A 23,082-nucleotide genomic window follows, 5' to 3' on the forward strand; every position below is an offset into this window, starting at 1 on the left:
CAGCAACCATGCCATCATCAGAGCCCTCATCCACCTCTGAAATGTACTCAAGATGGCGGTAAGAGGCCACAGAATGGTACCCCCGTCGAAACAGCCTCGAAAGGCATCGAGGGTGTCGAGTGAATCAGCGTCGACACCGAACGCTGCGCCAACAGCATCAACGGCATCGACACAGGCCTCGAGGGCGGAGCCCCGAGCGTGTCCTTCGACAGCCTGGGCGCCGATGGTGTCGACGACTTCTTCGGAGGCAGAGCCTCAAAAGAGTCCGTCGATGACCTCGGAGCCACAGGCGTCGACGTCTTCCTCGAAGACACCACAAGTGCACAGGGTCTCGAGCGTGTCGAGGACCGGGACCTGGAACGGGCATGACGAGAACGATACCCCTTGCCCGAGCGGGACCTTTCCCGCGAATCGCGCCGACCACCCAAGCCCGAAGGCGTACGAGCGGTGTCTCTCGACCAATCACGACCGACCCCACTCGGAGGTGGGACGGACCAGTGCCCTGCGATTTGAGAATCGCTAGCATTTTCTTACCGAAGGAAGCCCATTCCTCCGGCATCGCATGCTTGGTGGGATAAGTGACCCGCCAACGGGTGGAGTCCTCAGATGAGGACGGGGAAGGCGACCGATGACAGCACTTCCGAGAGTGCCTCGAAGAGGCAGAGGAGTGGCAGGACCTACTCCGGGACTGAGACCACTGGACTTCCGACGGCGATGCGGAGCGTCGCCCCTCGAATCGTCCGTCGACTTCCGTGGCTTGGACACCTTACCTACCGACAATTTCTTCTTGCGCTCCCGCAAGGCTTTGGACGTAAGCGACTTGCAGTCGACACAATCATCCGTGTCATGGGCCTCCCCGAGGCACCAGAGGCAGGCGTTGTGCGAGTCTGTCACCGACATCTTGGACCCACAGTCCCCGCACTTCTTAAAGCCCGGACGCGGGGTGGAAGACGAGGTAGACATCACGAAGGATAACTTCACAAACGAGCAGGTTCGAAGAACCGAAAGAACAGAAACTCCAAAGAGTCAAGAGCGCCCAGATCTCCGAAGCGAACACGTTCACGTAAAAAATAGAACTGAGGATACGGGCGTCGTGCGTCCTACTTATAACATCCAGTGACGTCGGCCATTGGAGGAGGTCCTCGAGGGCGGCGTCTCGACGTCATCGACGCAGGACACAGACGCCGAAAAATGTTCCGATGCAGCACAGCTGTGGTGATTACTGTCATAGATATTGAATATGTCGGAGGACCCAATCCCCTCGAAAAGAACCTTGGCAGTGGGAAAAATGCGCTTTACTGCTTTCATCAACTTCTTCAGTTGACCGTGCACACAGGAACAAGCCATGGAACTCAAATGCAACGCTCCAACCTCTCAACTCGGTGACCCGGTCCCCTTCTCCGCCTGTCGCACACCTGCACTGCCTTCCTGGCAACCCTGCATTTGGGGACTGTTTTCTGCATCCATACAGCACTTGATACCTGATGCCTGCACTTACCCCTGCACTTGCCACCTGCTGGCCTTACTGTTACTTATTGTTATTTATTATTTTTTCCCATGTACTACACTGTCCCCTCCCCCTTCCCACGCACTTGTGCGATCTGAATGACACCTGGCCTAGTAGGATCGTTGTCTGTCTTCCCTCTGTTCCTCCTCCCTTGCCTTGTCGCGTCTTGAAACACTTGTGTATAGGCGCGTTATACATGCCATATCATATCATATATCATATCATAGTGCAGGACCACACCATGTACAGTTGCGAAAGTGGCCACTCGTAGACATTCTGCAAGCAGACCGCTGACACTGCACATATCGCCACAGCACCATCAAGCCTCCACTCCCTCCAAATCAAAATTGCCATAAAAGCCTTTTTTGACGGCATACTGGAACAGATCTTACACAAAGGCATCACCGACTATCAAAACAGTGCGTCTTTCCATCTCTGCCTGCCACCCTCACTATACAGAGAAATGAAAAAACATGTTGCCGCCCTTTCCTGTGCCACAGGTCTTCAACCTGATTGGACAATCCCCACAGTCCCATTTCCATTGGCCAGCATGGTGAGAAGCGCAGAATGTGGCATGTGCGCTTCCCCAAGTACCGCAAGGGCTGCGCCCCAGTAAAGAAGGAGCAGTCCTTCTTCACTTTCCACTATTTCTTGTCCATCACTACCTCATTGGGTACTGTTAAATAGTCACACACGCATCCCCCTATGGCATCCAAGATGTTAGCATCTAACACTGTCACTTCTGTACAACACTGCATATGTACCGTTGCACATTGAGCCTCCAAGTGTCGTGTCATCGGAAAGCACGTTCAGTAAAAGAATGCAAGATATGTGCACCAACATTCATCCACTTGAGCACCCATAACCACAAAGTGGAGGTATGAAAACTGTTTCTGCAGTATGTGTACAGCTCCTTCCTAAGTGCCTGTGTGCACGGTATCTGCCAGTGAGCATCCATTACGTTCTTAAAAAGGTGACTGTTTTTTTTCTCCCATCCACTATCGTCAAGTGGCACTTCAATTGTACATGCTTGCAACGTTTCCATTTACCCGTATCACCCATTGTAATATCGAAGTAGGAACTCTCTTCTTTCCTTCCGACAATACTACAAATTTGTTTCCCCACTAATGCATCTCCTACATAAATCGTAAATATATGCCATACAAACCAGCACTGAATTTATGTTACCAACCTGAAGCAACGTCCAAAAAACTCACTGTCTCCACAGCTGTGGATTACTCTAGGGTAAACTACTGCAACAGCCTTGTTCTAAATCTGCCTGCTTGTACTCTTTGCCCACTGCAACTAATCCAGAAGAAGACTACGTGCCTTGTGCTTGGCCTGAAGACCATGGATCGTATCTCTCTGGGACTGAAATATCTGTTTGGCTCCAGTAGCTGCGAATGAGGTCAAAACCGCCTGCACTATGCACATGGCCTTCTGGGCCCTGGGGTATCAATACCTGCAACTATCACTTCCTAAATATCTCTGTGCTCAAGCTCTTCCCTCAACTGCCTCCAACTCCCTCAGGGTCACTCACTTCAGCAACCAATCAGTTGGTGGTAGATCTCTTTCTTCGGCTAGGCCTCCCTCTGCAAAAGCCTCCCCAAGTCCCTGAAATGTGACGAGAACCATCGCTGGTTCTGGAAGCACCTCAAAACCTTTCTCTTTGCCTCTGCTTTTTCTCCTCCTATCCACTGCTGACTTCCTGGCTGAAACTGATTCTGCACTGGTTACCTGGCCACCCTCTGATCTCGGGCCCAGGCAACCTCCCTCCACCAGTCGCACCCCTGCACTGCCTTTCTGGCAAACCTCACACTTGGGGACTGGTTTCTGTATCCCTAACAGTTCCACCACCACCTTATGTCTTCTTATCCTTGCACTTAGCACCATCGGGCCGTATTTTTACTTATTGTCATTGTTTCTTCTTCTCATGTACTGCACTTTCTCCTCCCACTCCCCATGTACTTGGGCGATCAGAGTGACACCTGGCCTAGTAGGTTTGTTGTCTCTGTCTCCCCTCTGTTCCCCCATCCTTGCTTCAGCACGCCTTCAAAAACTTGTGTATATGTGCAGTACAAATGGCATATCATACAATATCACATCGTATGATAATATACACACATTGCATGCATTACCACAGGATGCCTGCCACTTACCTTGTACACTTCACACAAAAAAATTCCGCACCACCTCACTTACTGCAAACTTATGAAAAATGATTGCAGAAAAGCAACACTAAGTGTATGTTAGCAACTGCAAACAATTACATACAGTGCATGCATACAAACAGGATGCCTGCCCCTTAGCGTTCACACTTCCACCATAGTCTTCTGCATTTCTCTGTACAAAGAGACCTTATGACACAGGTTTTCCATACACACCACAACCAGAAACCTTATTGAGCAATCCCTTTGCCTCCACAGTCCCATTTCCATGGCTACCATCCTGAAAAGGGGCTGATGTGGCACGTTTAATCTCGAAACTACTGTGGAATCCGCAGAGTTATTGTGCTAGGAAGGGGTGGGGGGAGGAATGGGGGAAGAAGTGTGAAACAGGTAAGGGGATTGGGTCTTTGTTGTTCCCTTAGAAATTATTTTTTATGTGCTTACAAAGAACTGTTTTTGTTTTTGCTCTGCATTTGAGTTTCTCTTTTGGTTACCTCCTTACATTGTTACAGGATTTTCTTCAACACTTTTTGCAGAGTGTAAAAGAAAACAGCATGCCAATGTTGGTAAAAAAAATGCCATTTGCATGGAACCAATTTTGCACCTTAATGATGTCATAGTCGGTGGAGAGCATCCCAGCAGTGGACTTAAATTGACACATACTTCTGTTAATGAAACACCTTCCGACCTCTGGCTGGGGACAAATTACACTGGCATGGTCCCATGCTCCTTTTGGTGTTATGCTTGATAAAACCACCTTGGCAGTGGGAAAAATCTGCATCACCTCTTTCATAACCTTCTGTAGGTGATGGAGCAAACGTCCACATGACATGTAACCCAAATGTACAGCTCCATATAATGCAGTACGACAACATCAACATTACCAACAAAGGCCACACATCTGCAAAGGTGAACCATACCGCCGAAACTGCCCTCATAGACGGTGCCCCAGAAAGCCTCCACTCATTCCAATGCAAAATTAGCAGCCATGCCTCTTTGCGCAGCATACATGTACAGATCGTGCACAAAGGTATCACCCACCATTAGGACTCTGCGCCTCTCCATCGCTGCCTTCCACCATCACTACGCAGACTGAAAAATAGTACCAGACCTTCCTGTGAGGCATACCCTCGACACCTGATTGGCTAATTCCCACAGTTCCATTTCCAAGCCCACCATGCTTAAAAGGGCAGGATGTGGCACGTGCGCTTTTTCAGCTACAGTGAGGGCCCCGCCCCAGTAAAGCAGAAACAGTCCTTCTTCCCTTTCCACTGCAGCCACGCATCCAAGATGGTAGGCCCTCACCACAGAGAACACACCATAATAGACCTTATGTTGAAATTCTCATGTCATGTGCAATTCACTCCCCATCTGCAATTGAGCCTGCCAGCTTTCACCCTGGCCACATATCTGCATTCAGGGCTGCATCACGTTGCATCGGGTGTGCTGAACGGTATGTAGGTGCCTGTATACATTGGCCATATTTCACATGTGTGGTGCTGAGCACTTTCTTTCATGCCGCGATATCTTACAGCACTTCCTAAAGCAAAGGTCTTATAAGGGCCTAAACACAGCAAACACAAATGGTAACATGTGGCTCCCTATTGTGCAACATGTTGAATGATCTACACCATATGCTAATCTATGCATAGCAGCTCGCTTCTTCTGTTCTACCAAGTCTACAATGTCCTCCACAACCATTGTGTAAAAGTCACCAACTTCAAATACATGCAGAGTTACAACTGTGGTGAAGGGCTAGGCTGTTGGGTGCATGGCCTAGGTCCTACAGCCTTTGGCCATGCACCCAACAGTCTAGGCCTTGGCCCCACCCACCACAACATAACAGGGCCACGCAGGTGAACATGTAGCCATGTTGCAGAATTCACAAAGGCAACATACGCACCTCCACTTCTACCCAACAGCTGCACCATAATACAGCGATGCCTGCAAACTTGTTCCAGTTACCATAATCCACACTCATACCACACTGATTGGCACCCCTACCCACTTCCATTCACAAAGCATTCCATTACTGCCAACCAAACAACACATTCTTGACAACATTGGTCCTGCTCCTAACACTCTAATAAGTACATGGAACCAATACTGCATAGTGCATGACAACACTTACTGATCTGCACAATGCAGACTACAGAAGCACATATAACAACCAGTTCAACCAAAACCTCTTCTATATGGACACTTATCAAACACTACAACCTGTGGATATGCTACACCAATGCTCACTGCAGCATATCCACCCATACAGCCACAACTGTAAGAAGTAACTGCATACAAGCAATAGTGCAGAGTGCAGTTCAACATTTACGATTCTGCACAATGCAAACTACGCAAGCATACATTGCATCCACTTCAACTGTACCTTATTCCATATGGACAGTATTGCAACACTGCACCCACTGGATGTGCTGCAGCACTGCTCACTGCAGCATCTCCAGCCATGCACCAAAGACTGTGAGATGTTCTAACAATCACCACACCCATGGAAACAACAATGTATGAAATGTAGCCAAACCACACCCACAAAGAAACAATGTCAAACCAACTTTGCATGCAATGCAACATTTGAAGGGTCTTATAAAGGGCAAACCCTAGCAAACGCACATGGTCACATGTGACTCCCTAATGTGCAACACGTGCAATGACTTACATCATATGCTAATGTACGCATAGCAGCTCATTTCTGCTTTTCTACCAAGTCTACAATGTCCTCCACAACCATTGTGTAAAGGTCCCCACCTCCGTAGACATGCAGAGTTACAACTGCATTGCTGCATTATGTTGTGGTGGCTGTGGTGAAGTCCTAGGCCTAGACTGGTGGCTGCATGGCCTAAGGCCTACAGCCTTCATCCATGCACCCAACAGTCTAGGCCTTGCCCACACCCACCACAACATAACATAGCCATGCAGTGGAACATGGAGCCATGTACCAGAATTCACAAAGGCAACATAGGGACCAGCACTTCCACCCAACCGCCGGACCATTAAGCAGGGATGTACGCACACATGTTCCACTTACCATAATGCAGAAAAATGCCACAGTGTTTGGCACTGCTACCAACTTCCATTCACAAAGTATTGTATTAATGCCAACCAAACAACTAAATCTTCACAACATTGGTTCTGCTCCCAACACTGTACTACGTTCATAGAACCAATACTGCATAGTGCACTACAACACTTACTAATCTGCGCAATGCAGACTACCCCATCACATATAAAAAGCAGTTTAACCGTACCCTCTTCTATATTGACACTATTCCAAAACTGGATCCAGTGGACACACTGCAGGACTGCTCTCTGCAGCATCTCCATCCATACACCGACAACTGTAGGATGTTCTAACAATCGCCATATACCATGCAACCAACAATGTGGGCAATGCAGCCAAACCACACACACAAAGCAACAAATGCACACCTACTTGCAACCAGAGGACATACCTTTTCAAGCAGTGGGCATATTTCTCAGTTAAAGGGCTCCAGCCATGCATCGAATGGGTTACAGACTTACCACACACAATGCACCATAGTACACGCTATGTTTAAATGGTCATGTCATGTGGAATGCACTCGCCTTCTGCAATTCATCTTGCCACCACTCATCACAGATAGAGATCACCGATGGAGCTGTCATGCTATAACGAAGGCTGCCTGCAATCCACACCACCGTCTTCTTCTAATGAGATATATCAGATGAAGCACTTCTCACTCCCCCTCCCTTTCCATCCCTTCTTCCCACCACCAGATGCCGTAAAATATGTTTTCCAAGCCCGATCGCCACTGCATTGTCCTCGGATACAACATGCCAGCGGTATGGAAAACCTATGATGAACAGCACATCACTGCACACTGCAGTGGAATCAAATTTTTGACCACACAAGTGAACAGGGAAATGGGACGCCGGAGTGGAGCCAGATATCACTAACTTTAGTGGGTACACTGTTATGTACAAGAGCCACAGCCATACACACAATGCCATAACGGGTTGGCACACACACCACAACAGCCTCCTCTGATACACTATGATGGAGTTTCCAAAAACTTTGAGTCACAACATGCTTCCCTCCAGCCAACCACCGGCCGCGTCCAAAGTTTGCCAACAGCACGGCGTACTGCAGGCCAATTAACCTTTCTGTCTGCGGAGTGAACAGGGAAATCGGTCCGCAGAGCAGAGCTAGATATCACTAATATTTTGACACGTACATTTCAGTTCTTTGCATCAAAAGTACTGGTTGGATTTCCACCAAAGAAACAAAAGCACGCTTTCTGCCCCAAGCCCCTGCTCCTGCTGCAAATGTGGTACAAATTCGTCGAGCTGTTCCGCCTGTAGCCGTGCGCAAAGTTTTTCCCAATTCAGTCCACAGAAAAAAATATATTTGGGACCCCCCTATAACTTTGCCCCCCAGCACGAAACCTCACCAAACTTGCCAAATAAATTCAGAGCGTGCAATATACTATTTTTGCTAACTTTGGGGAGGATTCCTCCAGGGAGAGCGAAGTTATAAGCCGCCTCAAAAGTGGTCTTCCTATGGGTTTAGCAACTTAACTGTAACTACACGACCGCTACCACGGGCTGTGTGATATAATGCTACATGATGAAATGCTCGCCACTCCGCTCCCCTACGATGCGTCATGCCGCAGTCAGTGCCGGACAGCTTGTCGACAAGGTACTGTGAACATACTCTAACCCTGCCTACCTTCAGGTAGACCTGCTGCGGCTCCCCAGCCTCTTTAAATTCACCAAAAAAGAAGGCTGGTTTGGTTATTTCCAGCCAAGCAAAAGGGCTCGGACCAGCTGGTAATTAGTTTCAGCATACATGTGGGCTGTGTCAAGTGGAAGCTGCTGAGTCCGCGCCAACTGCCAAGCAACCAGGACACAATGCCCACCTCCTCCAGTCACCTGCGCGCCTGCTTCTGCTGCCAGCAGCCTGGGAAAAGGTCCAGCTTCGCATTTAAGCGGGAAAGGGCTGGGCGCTCAGCTGCAGGTTTTATCTCATGAAAAGAGTTGGGGGATGACTCATGGCAAGTCGGTCACTGAGCCTCATTACAGGTCGGGCGGTCCGGAATTAACAGTGGCGGTAAACCCGCCGCCAATGTTAATTCCGGACCGCCCGATCCCGAGTCCTGCTGGCAGGAGGTGATCTTCCCGCCAGGTCTGACATGGCGGGTTGAACACCTCCCGCCTGCAGGCGGACGTGGAAACACCAGCACCATCACGCGATGGTGTCGGTGTTTCCACTTCCCCATTCCCATTGAGTCCTACAGGACTCAATGGGAATGGGGATTTACACCATTCCGCCTCCGGGATTCCCAGGACACCAGGGTCGTAATGCCCTGGTATTTCCGGGAGTCACGGAGGCGGAATGGTAATACGAGTCCGGCGGTAACCAGGTGGTTTTACCGCCGCGGTTACCGCCGGACTCGTAATGAGGCCCACTCTCTTCTTTCCATTGCAGCCAGTGAGACCATGTGTGCCAAGAATTGCATTAATGTCTTTGGTGGGTCACTGCCATTGAAATGAGGATATTTCCCACATAGTGTACAGGGTGGGTATTTCATATGATAGAACTGTGCTCCAGGGACAGAGGCGTGCATAAAATGTAGCATAGTCGGCAAGCTTCTCAACGTGTGATGCTTCTTACATCCATGTCCTATAAGGAAGGGCACTTGTTAGACTGCCAAACTTGGGCGCACCAGTATACTGAATTGAGAATTCCCAAGTGGCTCTGATATTGTTTTAACGCGGCCATCGCCGTACTGCACAGTGTCAGCATTTCATTCTGTAAAGGTTGCACCCGTGTGCTGCTGGCCCTTTGTGAAGCACAGTATTATGGCCAACTACTACATTTGGTAAAACAAATTTTAGTACAGCGCTTAGAATCTGCATGGCATGAAGAATTGAAAGCAATGTCATTGCAATTTAATTTTCTCTGATTTAGAAAACATGGCATTGCTTCCCGTTTCCTAAGGGAGAGGAGTGTACAGATGTGCGCATGGTCTGAAAGAGGCGTGTGATGCAATGTAATTTTGCAAAATACACCTTAAATAAAGAAAATCGCAAAAAACAAAATAAGTGTTGGTCGAGCAGGGCATCAGACTGACCTGCCAATTTCTATTTCCATCTGGTCTTTGTTTCATGCAGTGCACTTGTAATTTGCACCTTTTATAACTGGGGCTGCAGAATGAATGGCAATGAGCGAGGAGTAGATTACGAGAATACCTTTTATGACAAGCTCCAGTTCATTTGGATATTATAGTATTTTATGTCATTGGCATGCATTGTCCTAGTCCCATCTCCCTCTAACTTCTCAAGCTCCCTAGACAGCATCAGTTGCCCACTTGACCTCCTTTGCATTCTTTCAAGATACAGGTGCAAACCTGATTTGTTTAAATTTCACAAAGCTGGCTGGTTCAGTTCTACAATGTCTGTCTCTTTTAAATGAAAAAGAGAGGGTTCTTTTTGTTGTTGTGGCACTACCTTTTTAACTCTCTTTAGGCAGGACAAATTGCTGCCTGCATGAAAAAGTACAGGCTGGCCACTTTATTAATGTGTTATGCTGTTATACATTACACCTGGCAGGCTAATCTTGGCTAGAGGTGGTCAACAGGGGTGCACAGTGGGTGCCACTGGAAATGGTTGGAATTTCAATGATTTACAGGGTACAGAACTGTAAAAAGTGGAAGTTGGGTGCAGCATTTAGCTGCTGTTGAAGGGAAACTGATGTTGCAACCTTTCACCTTTCACTCGAAGATGGGGGATGCACAGGCACCAGCAGCCTAGGGGAGAGAGAACACTGATAGGGCGCACATTTCCATAAAAAGAGGCCTAGGGACCCTGCTAATAAGGGGTGGTCTTGTGCACATAAATCATTGCTTAAAAAACAACAGACTAACTCACCGGCACTCTCAGTGCCCGTGATAAAAAGAAAACTGAGCAGTGCGGGCCCATCAAGGGACTCTGAGAATAAGATGGGCAACGTTATTCAGAGGGTTCACCTTCAGCAGGCAGTCTATGGCACACTGTGGTAGGCTAAGATAAGTGGATTTACTGCAGTGTCTTGAGGCAAAGAAACATAACTATTCCATCCTAGGCCAATCATGATTTTGTGGGCCTCGGGCACAAGGCAGGAGTAAACCAAGAACCTCTCAAGAATCCCAAATTCCAGTGTTGTTCCATCAAAGTGCAATCATATACACAGACTATTATGACCCTGGATTGCCTTGGTTTTAGCTGCATAGATTTTCAGATTGTTAGCAAGCATCATACACCACAACAGTGACATACAATCTGGGGGCAGGAAGAAACTCAGGAGCATTGCAGAGATGGTCTCCCGCAGGGTGGAAACTCCCTGCTGTGCGCTCGTCCTCGGCTACCTACTCTCCAACACATGGTATGGGATGAAAAAACGTGACCAAAACATCATTCTGACCCTTGACTTATCACCTGCCTATTTTTGTGATCCTTGTCATACCACTTGACCACAATGGGGTGACCTTGGACAAAAAAAGTAACCAAATATATGTGCGATCTTGTGAAAATCACTGCCTCCATTTGCCCCAACCTACATTTCTGCAAAAACCAAGGGGCGGGGGGGTGTTAAAATAGGTTACTCCCCCAGCATCAAGCACTAAATGTCTGCTGGAGAAATGTGTGCCGCAGGTTGGCTACAGGACCAAATCCCAGTATGCTCGAAGTACGAATGGGCTGAATTCAGAAAGCTGCTCATATTCTGTAGGTGACAAATTCAAACCCACTTAGATAGCTCAGGCAGTCAGAGTGGCTGCTGCAGATGCAGAGTGGTTACACAAGCTTAGGGATATGCTGCTAACCGGAAGGTACCAGGTTTCAATTGGAAAGACAACTCTGTGGTTTGCTGTACCTACTGCAGAGTTCTGTGTTTCCCCTGTAGGACTTGCACAACTGCAGAGAAAGTAGAATTGATCCAAGGACCTGACCTCAAGGATCAGGTATTCCAAAGCATGCAAATCACATGTGGTTGGAGATTAACCAGAGGCAGGGTATCTTCATTCCAACATAACTTATCTGTAGTATGGGAAAATGGGACAAGGCTATGGTTTGTGTCCCTTATTACTGCAGAATCCCCAGTCATAGGTGAGAAATAAACAAGTGGGCACTCATAGAACTGCAGTCCACACCTCCCACACGTCCCAGTAGGGGGATGCCCTAACTCTGCACATATTCCTATGTTATGGTGGGAGAGAACGGAAAAAAGACAAGTGCTGCATATGCCCTCTGGGATGAGCAGGAAGGACCCCATAGTTTTCAGATAATTCCATGTATCATAGAATAATTTTCTGAAAGACCGTTTGTGCTTGGAGCAGGCGGGGAGGATTTCCTCAACGAGCTTTCTGCCAAAGCCCGACAAACTGTGCTGCAGCTGTCCAAACTGATACATATGTGCAGCAATTTACAGACATCTCTTTATTAGGGTGAATACTGTGACCAATCAAAACAAAAGAGTCCATTCTTTACAGAAAGGGCTTCTCACTGAATCAAAATAAGACATATTATAATTTAAAATTGTGAAAATTATGAAGTACCCATAATGCTCTTAGCTTTTATGCAAATCGCTATGATTGGATTCAATGAAGAGATACCATATTGCGCAACCCCGTGAGGGCCACACCCCTTGGCCCCACCCTTCCAAAAAGGTGACAGTTCCCCCGAAACATTGTTTCCATTTCCAGCAGTGGTGGGTGTATTTCCGAATGGGGCGATAAGAAAGAGCATAGGTTGCTTCACTGGAAAGAGTGCACTCCTGGACGGGGGCATTAAAGGAGGGAATATCTAGTTCAAAAAGGAATAATTGGCAGATTACTATGTGGTTTGTGCCTGTAGCAAAGTCCCCAAGGTGTCCCCTGTCCCCCTCTCCCTCTCCCCGATTGTATGTGTACCCACGACCCTGGTCAAGTGCTTAGAAAAGCTCAAGAGAAATTAAAAACCATGTGAGTCCCTCCGTGTCATAGGTCTTCCCTTTACTGTCCCCTCCTATCAACAAATCAGCATTCCTCCTGAGTAGGAACATTTTCCATTTCAGCTTCTATGGCCTTTACTGATTCTCAGACCCCCAACTTTGAATTGTCACCACCTGCATGTAGGGAGATCTGTGTAATTATGATGTCAGTCTCGCAGTAAGCAGGAATGCTGACATCACCAACCACTGAAAAGCAGGCAGCAGCATTATGTGGCGATGTTGCCCATGGCGCAGTTGCCAGACCACTGAATTGCTGCTCTGTGGTCAATGCGAGAGAGCGTGGCTAGCCACCCTGGAAGCTGAGTGTAACAGTGTGAAAGTGCACACTTCAGCAGCTTCCGCTCCAGCTGACTCCAGTCATCATTAGCTGACACAAAATCCCTTTCAAGCACATTATTATCACACACTTTCTGGGTGATGAATGTGGTGATGTTTATTATCTGATGAGAATTTCAAAGTAGTATCATTATGGTTGCACATAAATAATGAAATAACAAGAGAGCATTTTTTTCATATAATAAAGTCATACATATTTTTGAGCTTAGTAAATGTGTGACCAGTGATAAAAAAGGTACTTTTGCGAAGTATACTTGATTAGCCCCAGAGGGTACTCTTTTTTTGTATGGTGCAATCTGCTTAAAACTCGTGAAACACATGGAGCTTGGTTCCTAAAAATCAAGACACGATCAACATGTTTACGATGTACATGTTTACTTAGAACGCATTTGCTTTTGTTTAGAAATATACCTGTGGAATGGGAAATTACTGGACTGTACTAATCCATGTGTCATATAAAGACAACCAATCTATTATTTTGTAAACATTATTTTTTGTCTTCTAATGTGTGTGATCTGGGAGACGACAGGTGTTTCACATACTTTCTCTTTAACAAGGATCATTCGTTATTCGTGATTATCACTGCTTTGCATGTCTTCATTATTGAGACCAGCTATTTTAAAAATGTCTGTTATCTAGGGTTTAAGATTGCTACTGTCTTCCTATTCTTAAATCATAATTTCGGTCTCAAAGCAGGACCTAACAATGCCATACATAGAGAAAGCATAACACGCTCAATCGAGATACAGACACGGTTCTCAAACCATCTGCAGTTATGCGTTTGCCTGCAGTAATGCATGCATGCAGTAAGAGCATTACTGTGGCATTTAATGCTGCACCTGGCATATGATGGCAAAACCCACACATGCAAGGTTTTACATCCCATATGCTGGCTATAGAATGTTTATAAGACACTAACGGTCGTTAGATGGCATTGCTGGGACACTGGAAGCGGCACTTTGCATATGTTCATTATATCTTACATATGCAGTTGAACTGTAAGTGGATGGCAGTAGGCAGGTATTTGAAGTTGCTCATGCATATGATGGTAGCGCCAGCACATGTGAGACGTTTCATTGTATGTGTTGACCAATCAATGCATGTGAGTTATAAACTTGCATTAATGACAATAGTACCTGCCCCAAATTCCTTCATACAGGTTCAGTTTCTTCTTTTTGCTCAAAATATTCCTCTCCATTAGAGACCTTCTGCATAAATCATCAATCCAAGCAGACCTGCTAGGGATGGTGACTTTCTCCTCTCCCTCAGGATTATCTTTTTTGCTGAAATAGCAGCTTTAAAAAAAACAGCACCTCTTTCGGTAGCTCAAATCTTCCAAGAGGGTATCTTCCCCCAATATTACAGTCTGAAAGTCAAAATCAATATCTGTCACTAAAACTCTATTCATGGTTCTTGTGACTTTCAATCCAAAAAATGGCTTCACCTTTGAACATTCCCAGATAATATGATTGAATGCTCTTTCCCTGTGGCTAGATCCCCAAGAGACATCCGTATCACTCATACCTAACATCAACATTTTGATTGGAGTCCAAAATACATTATTCAGTATTTTGACCTGACAGACTGTCTCCCCATGATTCGGCAAAGTCAAGGCAACATTCCCAAACATCTTTTTGCATCTCCCAGTTGTCACTTCAGTGCCCAGGCAATCAGACTAATACCTGAGAAGTTGCTCAATTGGGCACCCGCATTTGTACATATTAGAGGCGCAGTGACCCTTTGCTTTCAGTGTCATTAGATGTCTCCTAAGAACATCATCATTAGATACTTTCAGCTCCCTCAATGCCAGTCTTAATTTTCAATATTTGCTGTAAGTGCATCCTTGAAAGTCCCTTGAGGTAACTAGATTGTGGAACGGCAACCATTTATTGTCATTGATCAGGTCCCTGATACTCTGTACCCTACCCAAGAACCAGTACGGCCAGAAGAATGGTTTTACTTTGATTCTTACACTTGTATTGAACCAAACCGATGACTTTGCCAGAAAAATGTCCTGCTCCCCAGTCATTTCCTCCAGCTTTTGACATGTTCTCCCAATAAAATCTGTCGCTGCCACCGCTCTATGACGCTTTGCATTCATGGATGTTAAGAGTCCCTCCAGAGACAGTTGCAAATACAGAACAGTCTCTACCCTTGCCCAATCATCTGGCGTTGTCTCCAAGAACAATAAAAGGTGAATGACAGAGAAGGAAAGATGGTAAAATGCAAAATCCGGGATCCCGAGACTGCCTTTCTCAGAAGGTAGTTGTAACTTCCACAATTTTAGTCATGGCTGTTTTTTTCCCACAGGAAGTTTTGCAGCAAGCTGTCAATCCCCCTAAAACGTGTCTTCTTTATCTGTAGTGGCAACATGTTCATTACATAATTTATGCACAGCTTGGATGACATTTTGATGGCATTAACCTTCCTCCAGAGTGATAACACAAATCGGGAGCATCTCACCAGTTCCATTTTCAGTTCTGATGTTATGGTCTTCATGTTAACATCCACCATTCAACGTACCTCATTTGTTAGCCAGACACCCAGATATTTCATTTTCTCTGGACACCAATGAAATCCGAGCCTTGTAACACAAGTGCAGTAGCAGGCAGGTGAAGCCAGCATTGCTTTGGATTTTGCCCAATTGATTTTATATCCTCAATAAGACTAAAAATCTTCTATTTGTCTTAGAGCCCTCAGTGAAGAGTGCCCCTGTCCGTAGCACCAACAGCATGTTGTCGGTATATAGCCATACCTTCTGCAACACATCACCATTGTATACTCCCTCTATATCTTCATCACGCCATTTTCTCTCCACCAGTTGCTCCATCACCGGCACAAAGAGTAGTGGCAATTGTGGGCACCCCTGTCTTGTTCCGCAGCCTAGTTCAAACGGTTTGGGTGACCATGTATTGTATTCATAGCAGCTGTTGGCTTTAAATAAAACAATGATATCCATTTTACAATATCTGTACCAAATCCATAGTTCTTCAATAGTGCAAACAGGAAACTCCATTCAATTCTGTCAAATTTTCGGCATCCAACGACAGCCACGTCAGAGTTCAATTTATTACATTCCTGCAATGTCAAATTTAATTTACACATGTTGTTGGAAGGCTATTTCCTCCCACAAAGCCTGACTGGTTATGATTTATTAGGTGCTCTAGTGTGATTTTGATCCTCAAGGAAAGTGCTTTTGCCGAGATCTTATTATCAGTATTGATTAGACTGATTGACCTGTAATTCCTACAGAAGTCTGTGGCTTCCCATTCTTTAGCAAAACTGAAATTGAAGCATGTCTTGTCTTGGCTGGCAATACACCTGTCCGCCTTAAGTCGATGAAAATCTGAAGTAGAAGCTCAAAGGCTACCATCTGCATGATTTGATCAAATTCAGCAGACAGCCCACCCGGGCCAGGACAATTCCCACCGTTCAATTTGGATGTTGCCCCCATCAATTCTTCCATGGAAAGTGCTAGGTTCAAGGATGTTTTCAATTTGTCAGGCAATTTATTCAAGTCACAATCATGCAGGCAATTGGCTAGGATTTCATCGGCTTGGAGATCCTCAGAGGTACATAATTTGGAAAAGAAGTCATGGAATTCTTTAATAATCTTAGCAGGGTCAAATGTTAGCCCTCCTGAAGCTTGATTGATTGCGCTTATGGTTCAGTCTGCTTCCTGGACCCGCAAGTGATGTGCCAGCAATCTGTCACATCTTTCGCCACTTTCATAGTAATTACATCTGTTTCTAAAAAGGAGACTTGCTGCCCTTTCAGACAAAAGCTTGTTTAGTTCATATATTTTATGGGTTAAAACATCCCTTGCCTCTATTGTTGGATTTGACTCATGCTGCTTCTCTAGTTCCAGTATTTCATGCTGCTTCTCTAGTTCCAGTATTTCAGCTTGCAGAGCACTCAATTCATACGTAAACACTTTTTCTTTTGCTGGATAGACGTACCAACCAACCACACATATTACATTTAAATGCTTCTCATGTTGATATCACACACATATCAGGAGACCAATTCACAGATACAAAGAATTCAGTTTCCCTCTTAATTCTTTTCAACCAGTTCAATGTCATTCAACAGGGCAGTATTTTTAATCCAGTAATTGGATTTTGGCATTACGAAAGACAATGGGGGTCATTACGAGTTTGGAGGCAGCCATGGTGCTATTAGCACCATGGCTGCCTCCAAAGTCGTGTCCGGGTTCTTTGAATGGGGACTTACCAGGTCATTCCAACCTTGGAGGACCCAGCAAGTCCCCATTCAAAATACCCTTCCCCATTCCCATTCGAGCCCCCATAGGGCTCAATGAGAATGGGGAGGGAGCTAATAATGGGCCCGTAAATAACGGCCTGTTATTAGCTCCCTGGTCCCTTAGCGGCTCCCGCTAAGGACGGCTGGTTTTACCAGCCGGCCTTAGTGGGACACGCTAAGGAACTTCGGAATGCGGCGGTAAGAGGTTAACGGCACCCTTACTGGTGCCGTTAACCCCTTACCGCCGCACAAGTAATTAGGCCCAATGTCATCTCTATCCAGACTGGCGCATGATCAGAAATTAGAAAAGCATTCACATCTGCATGCAGGAAATTTTATGTACATTGGCCAGCAATCAATAACATATCAATTAGTGAAAAAACATTGTGGCATCCTGAATGATAGGTATAATTTTTAACAGAAGGATTGGCCAACCTCCAGATGTCTACAAAATGGAACTCATCAACCAATGCATGTATTGACATTTGACTACCACCCATACTATTTGCTGTGCCCCCACTTCGATCCACATATGGGTCCATTGGTTCATTATTTGTCTCCACCAACAATCAAATCAACCTGCACAACCCCCTGAAGAAACTGGGAGCAAGACTTAAAAAATGTACCACTGCCCCCATTTGGGGCATAAATATTACAGATTGCAATGATGGAATCTTGTATTTTAATAGTCACATAGATGATCCGGCCCTCATCATCCTTTTAAGTCGCAAGGACAGTCAAAAGCAGACCTTTTCTCAACAAAATACATTCCCCTCTTGAATTAGGACAGCAACAGAATGAGAATACAGACCCCAAACACCCCCTCCTGTTCATGTCTGAATTAATGTCCACCAAAAATGTCTCCTGTTGAAGGGCCACGTCTACCTTAATTCTGTCCAAATGATGCAGTACCCTTTTCCGTTTATTCAGATCATTGATCCCATTCACATTCCATCACCTTCAGACTGTGCATGGCCTGAGTTGTCACCATGAAGAAATCACCCCCCTTGCCCGACTCACAACACAAAGATGCAGACAAACTCACAAGAGTCAATAAGACAGCACAAAAACAATTCCTGGTATTATTGCACCAGGCTGCGAAGCTCTACACAAGTCCAACTTTGTTCACATTTTTCCCAAAGCCCACACTCCCCCTGCATAAATAACACCCATTTAGATGTTCCAAACCTTATTATGGTATATCAACAAACTCAACAGACAATGTTAGGTACATTGACCCCGCTCTGCCACCCAATCCCAAGCAAGTGTCAAAGGATTCCGATCCCAAGTGAGTGCCAAAGGTTTCAAAGAGATTAGTATGAGCACGTCTTAACAGACCTCTAGTTCCAAACACCATACTACACAGGGTTCAAAAGTGTAACCCTTTTCAATGCCAAAGTGAGCACATCCTAAGCATTCATACTCCTCCAATGCATGGTGTGCACAGGCCAACAGAAGAAAATATATGCCACCTTGATGCAGCACCTGAGCCAGTGGCTGAAAGCCCCATGCCTTGCCGCAGAAAATCTTCAGACTAAAGACCATTGCTGCAAGCATTGCATTCCTCAGCTGTGGCCAGAAGGCAACTTGCAAACCAAACCTTACATGCCGGCACACTTGACTTATGTTCAACTGGAACCACCTGACTAGATGTCTACCATACAATCAAAGCACAATATTGGAAACAATGGTAAACACATCTGGCCAAGGAGTTTGGCACTTATGCCTCCAGAGGGAAGTGTCAGTGATGGCAGAATATGTATCGGGCCATCACAACGAAGTAGACAATTGGGATTCCAGGGTTCTCAGAGATGACAACGACTGGAAGCTGGGCGAGAGGGTTTTCCAGAAGTTGATGACAGAGAGTCCTGTTTGCATCGAGGTTAAACAAACAAATACCTTGATTCTTCAGTGGAGGCCCGAACACAGAATATGCATTCCGGCCGTTTTCAATGATAGCGAGGATGTTGGCCCAGGTGAGAGGCAATGGCTTTCGTTGATTCTGATAAACCCGAATTGGAGGGTCCAAGCATGGTTCACTGACCTTCTAGAGATGATGCACGACAACCCAATAGCTCTCCCGAAGTACTAACTGATCATTCAGGAACCCTTGGGAGACATCCATCCTCTTGTGAGATCAGGCAGCCTCGACCTCATTGCATGGGCAATTTCAGGCTATCATGTCTGAGGCCAGGGCTATCAAGGGAGGCTGAACATATTATTGAGGAGTCCTGGGCTCCAGGGATGAAGAAGGCTTACAGATCATCATGGGCAAACTGGCATGGCCGGGGCATTGGAGAGGAACGTTCATCCCTCTAGAACAGATGTTGTGAACGTAGCTAATTTCTTAGCCTAGATAGCAGCACAAGGTAAGGCCTACAGGACCATTAATATGGCCTGCTCGCGATATCAGCGGGTCATAAACAAGTAGAAGGCTTAGCAGTCATGGAACACCCATTGATGTGCAGATTACTGATGGGTGTTAGACTGGTCAGGTCTCCTAAAGAGAAATACACCCAGTTGTGGGATGTAGATAGGGTTTTGAGAACATTCACATCATGGCCTCACAACAGTGAGCTATCCAGGAAAGCATTATCTGCAAAGCTGACAATGCTACTATGTCTGTTGTCATGCATGAGGGTTTATGATGTGAGGGCAGAGGCGTTGCTCGGGGGGCTGAGGGGGCTATAGCCCCGGGTCTTTTGGTTCCAGCCCAGATAGAAGCTCAGGTGCTACAACCAAAATGCTAGCTAGCCCTCAGTCCTGCCAGTCCCAACATTAGGTTAGACCCTGATCCTTTAAAGACCTAGCAGCACCCCTGTGTGAGGGCATTTGAAGGTAACAAAACATCATCCTCAGGGGACTCCTTTTATATCTCGAGAAGAACAAAAACGAATTTGAGAACAGTATAATATGATTAATTCCCTGATCAGCCTAAATTATGCGCGGTTCAATGTTTACTGACATATGAGAACATGACAAAAGATCTGCGACCCGCAAAGGTGTCTCAGGTGTTCATTGCACTAAGGAGACCCTTAAGGGCAGTGGCTCCCACAACCCTGACAAGGTAGATTAGATCGGTGATGAGCCAGGCAGGCAAAGATATAGAGTGCCCATTCAGTGGGTGGAGCGATGCCCTCTAAGCCTTTTAATGTGGGAGCACGACTGGAAGACATTATGAAGGCAGCAGACTGGTTGAATTAATCGACATACAAGACATTTTATTTCAAGCCAGTAGAAAATGTGGCAACATTGGTGGTACGTAATCTTTGAACAAGCATAATCCGAACCTCTGGGTTTTGACATAGAATTCTGATTTTAAACACTAATGTTATAGGAAGTCATAATTCTATTAAATACACAGAAGCGAAGGATTATTCCACCCTAATAATCATGATCAATGATAAATTATGGGATGATGATGTTATGATGTAGCTCTATAATGCAAATGATAATGTGGCATGATTACCCACCCAAATAGACCAATTTTCTGAGATATGTTTTATGTTGCAGGTTCCATTGTGGACAACAAATGACAGGGATGTGAATTTTGGCTTGGAGGTTTAATCCAGTTAGCATTTACCGGTTGGCGCACGCATTTTCAAGAAGACCAGCGAAAGAAAGAGGAGGAGTTAAGCTGGTGGACAGTGTTTATGTGGCTGGTGATGGACTATTGGTTAAAGAAAGGCATGTGTTTTAAAGGACCAATGACACTATGAACTGCCAAGAACTCAGACTACGTTGGGGAATGTCATTTTTATTGCTTTGTTGATATATTGGTCATTGGGCCTCATTACACGGTAGGCGGTGAGCCATGGCGCTATTAGCGCCATGGCTCATGCCGGTAAAATACCGGCACCGCCTTGGCGGAAAGGGGATTTACCGCCCCATTCCAAGGTTGGAGGGGCGGTAAATCCCCTTTCCGCCATTGCCCTTCCCCATTCCCATTTCTGCCCCATAGGGCTCTATGGGACTGGGGAAGGCGCTAATTACGGCACCGCAATTTTGCGGTGCCGTAATTAGCTCCGAGGTCCCTTAGCGGGTTGGATTTTAACGCCTGCAAGAAGCAGGCGTTAAATCCTCCAACCCGCAAAGGGACCTCGTAGTACGGCGGTAAGGGTTAACGGTCACCGTTGCCATTAACGGTGACCGTTAACCCTAGCCCCATCCGTGTAATGAGGCCCATTGTTAAAGTTTGCTGCTCAAGTAAGTAAAGAAGAGAGAAAAAAGCCACAGACATGGAAGAGGAAGCAAGGGATGATTTTGACCCAGACACCCTCATTCACCCAAGTTCAGCTGAGAAAAAGCATTTTAGGATGCCACTAACAATAGAGGCCAGAAACAAGCTTAGGGCTAAGTGCCCGAGGCCTCATCTCCTGGGAGGGATAGTTGAAACACCGGAGATTGATAATCTGATGGTAACGTTTATAGGAAGATATGTGAAAGATATCAAGAAAGGTCTGTACAGGTCCTGGAAATCATGCCCGGACAAGATGCTTAATGTGGTTGATATACTAAAATATTACAAATGGCTGAAGAGGCTAAAGCGAAAAACGAAGCTATAGACCCAGCGATCTTGACAGGCTGGGCCCAGACAGCGCTTTGCATGTTGGGTAATGCCAACAGCACAATAACGGCAGAGAAGCTTAGATCAATTGTTGTGAAGATCAACCCTAAGCTAAGCTAGTTGGCCATGTCTGAGATAGTTGCGACTGCTAGAGGGTAGCTATTTTGCGACTCATTCATAAAGGAGTTAACAAAGTTCACAAACTCCTATGCCACTATAGATAAAGCGCAGGCGTCCCTGAAGAGGGTGTTTGGGCAACACATTTCTGGGCACGCTGGCAGAGGAGTGGGCCACTTGGCCAGCAGCTATACATACAACAGGTCCTTCAATGATATGAACCAGTGGTAACAGGACAATCAGAACCCCAACTCATTTTTACTGTCTAGAGAAAGAGGAAGGGGTTGGAAACAGCCAGATTATCAGCAACATCAGAACACAGATGAGAGCAGAAGCTCATGCACAAAGCTTGAGAGAAGAGGTCCCCACAGTAGGTGGGAGACTAGCGCAATGCAGAAAGAACTGGTAGCTCATGTCGTCAAATGCTTGGGTTATACATACAGTCCAAGGGTTTCATATACACTTTTATTCCAGTACAGTGAAGGTGGCCAAACGAGCTGGTGCAGAGCACAGTGGACAGGTCACTACTAGACACAGAAATAGGAGGTATAGAGCAGAAAGATGCCATTGTTACGGTGACAGATCCATCAGAGTTTCTTAAGCAATATGTTTTTGGTAAAAGGATGACACAAACTCAGGCCAGTTATAAATCAGAGGGAGTTGAACAGCTTTGTGGTCTACAGATACTTCAAAATCGAGGGTATAAACCTCCTAAGGGACATCCTACAGCTAGTGGACTGGCCAGTCAGGATAGATCTCATGAACGCATAGTTGACGTTACCCATTGCTGCAGAGCAGAGGAGGTTTCAAAGATTCCGTTGGAAAGACCAGACGTGGGAATTCACATGCTTGGTCAAAATAAACCGGCGCATCCAAACCGGTCAGAAACTAGTAGGTGATGTGATCATACAAATTATAACCACCATTAAGATCCACTCCAAATCATGATGACATATATAACATCTGTTGAATATTATTTATTTATTTATGTTGTCATTGAATATTTTCCAAAATGTATGTGAAAGCACTTTTGTATGTGTATGATTGTATGAGTATGGTTGTTGAATGAATGGATTGTGTTGTGTAGGAATGATTAATGTATTTC

Source organism: Ambystoma mexicanum, chromosome 7q, assembly GCF_040938575.1.
Source record: "Ambystoma mexicanum isolate Mex_15411 chromosome 7q, UKY_AmexF1_1, whole genome shotgun sequence".
Taxonomy (NCBI): Eukaryota; Metazoa; Chordata; class Amphibia; order Caudata; family Ambystomatidae; genus Ambystoma; species Ambystoma mexicanum.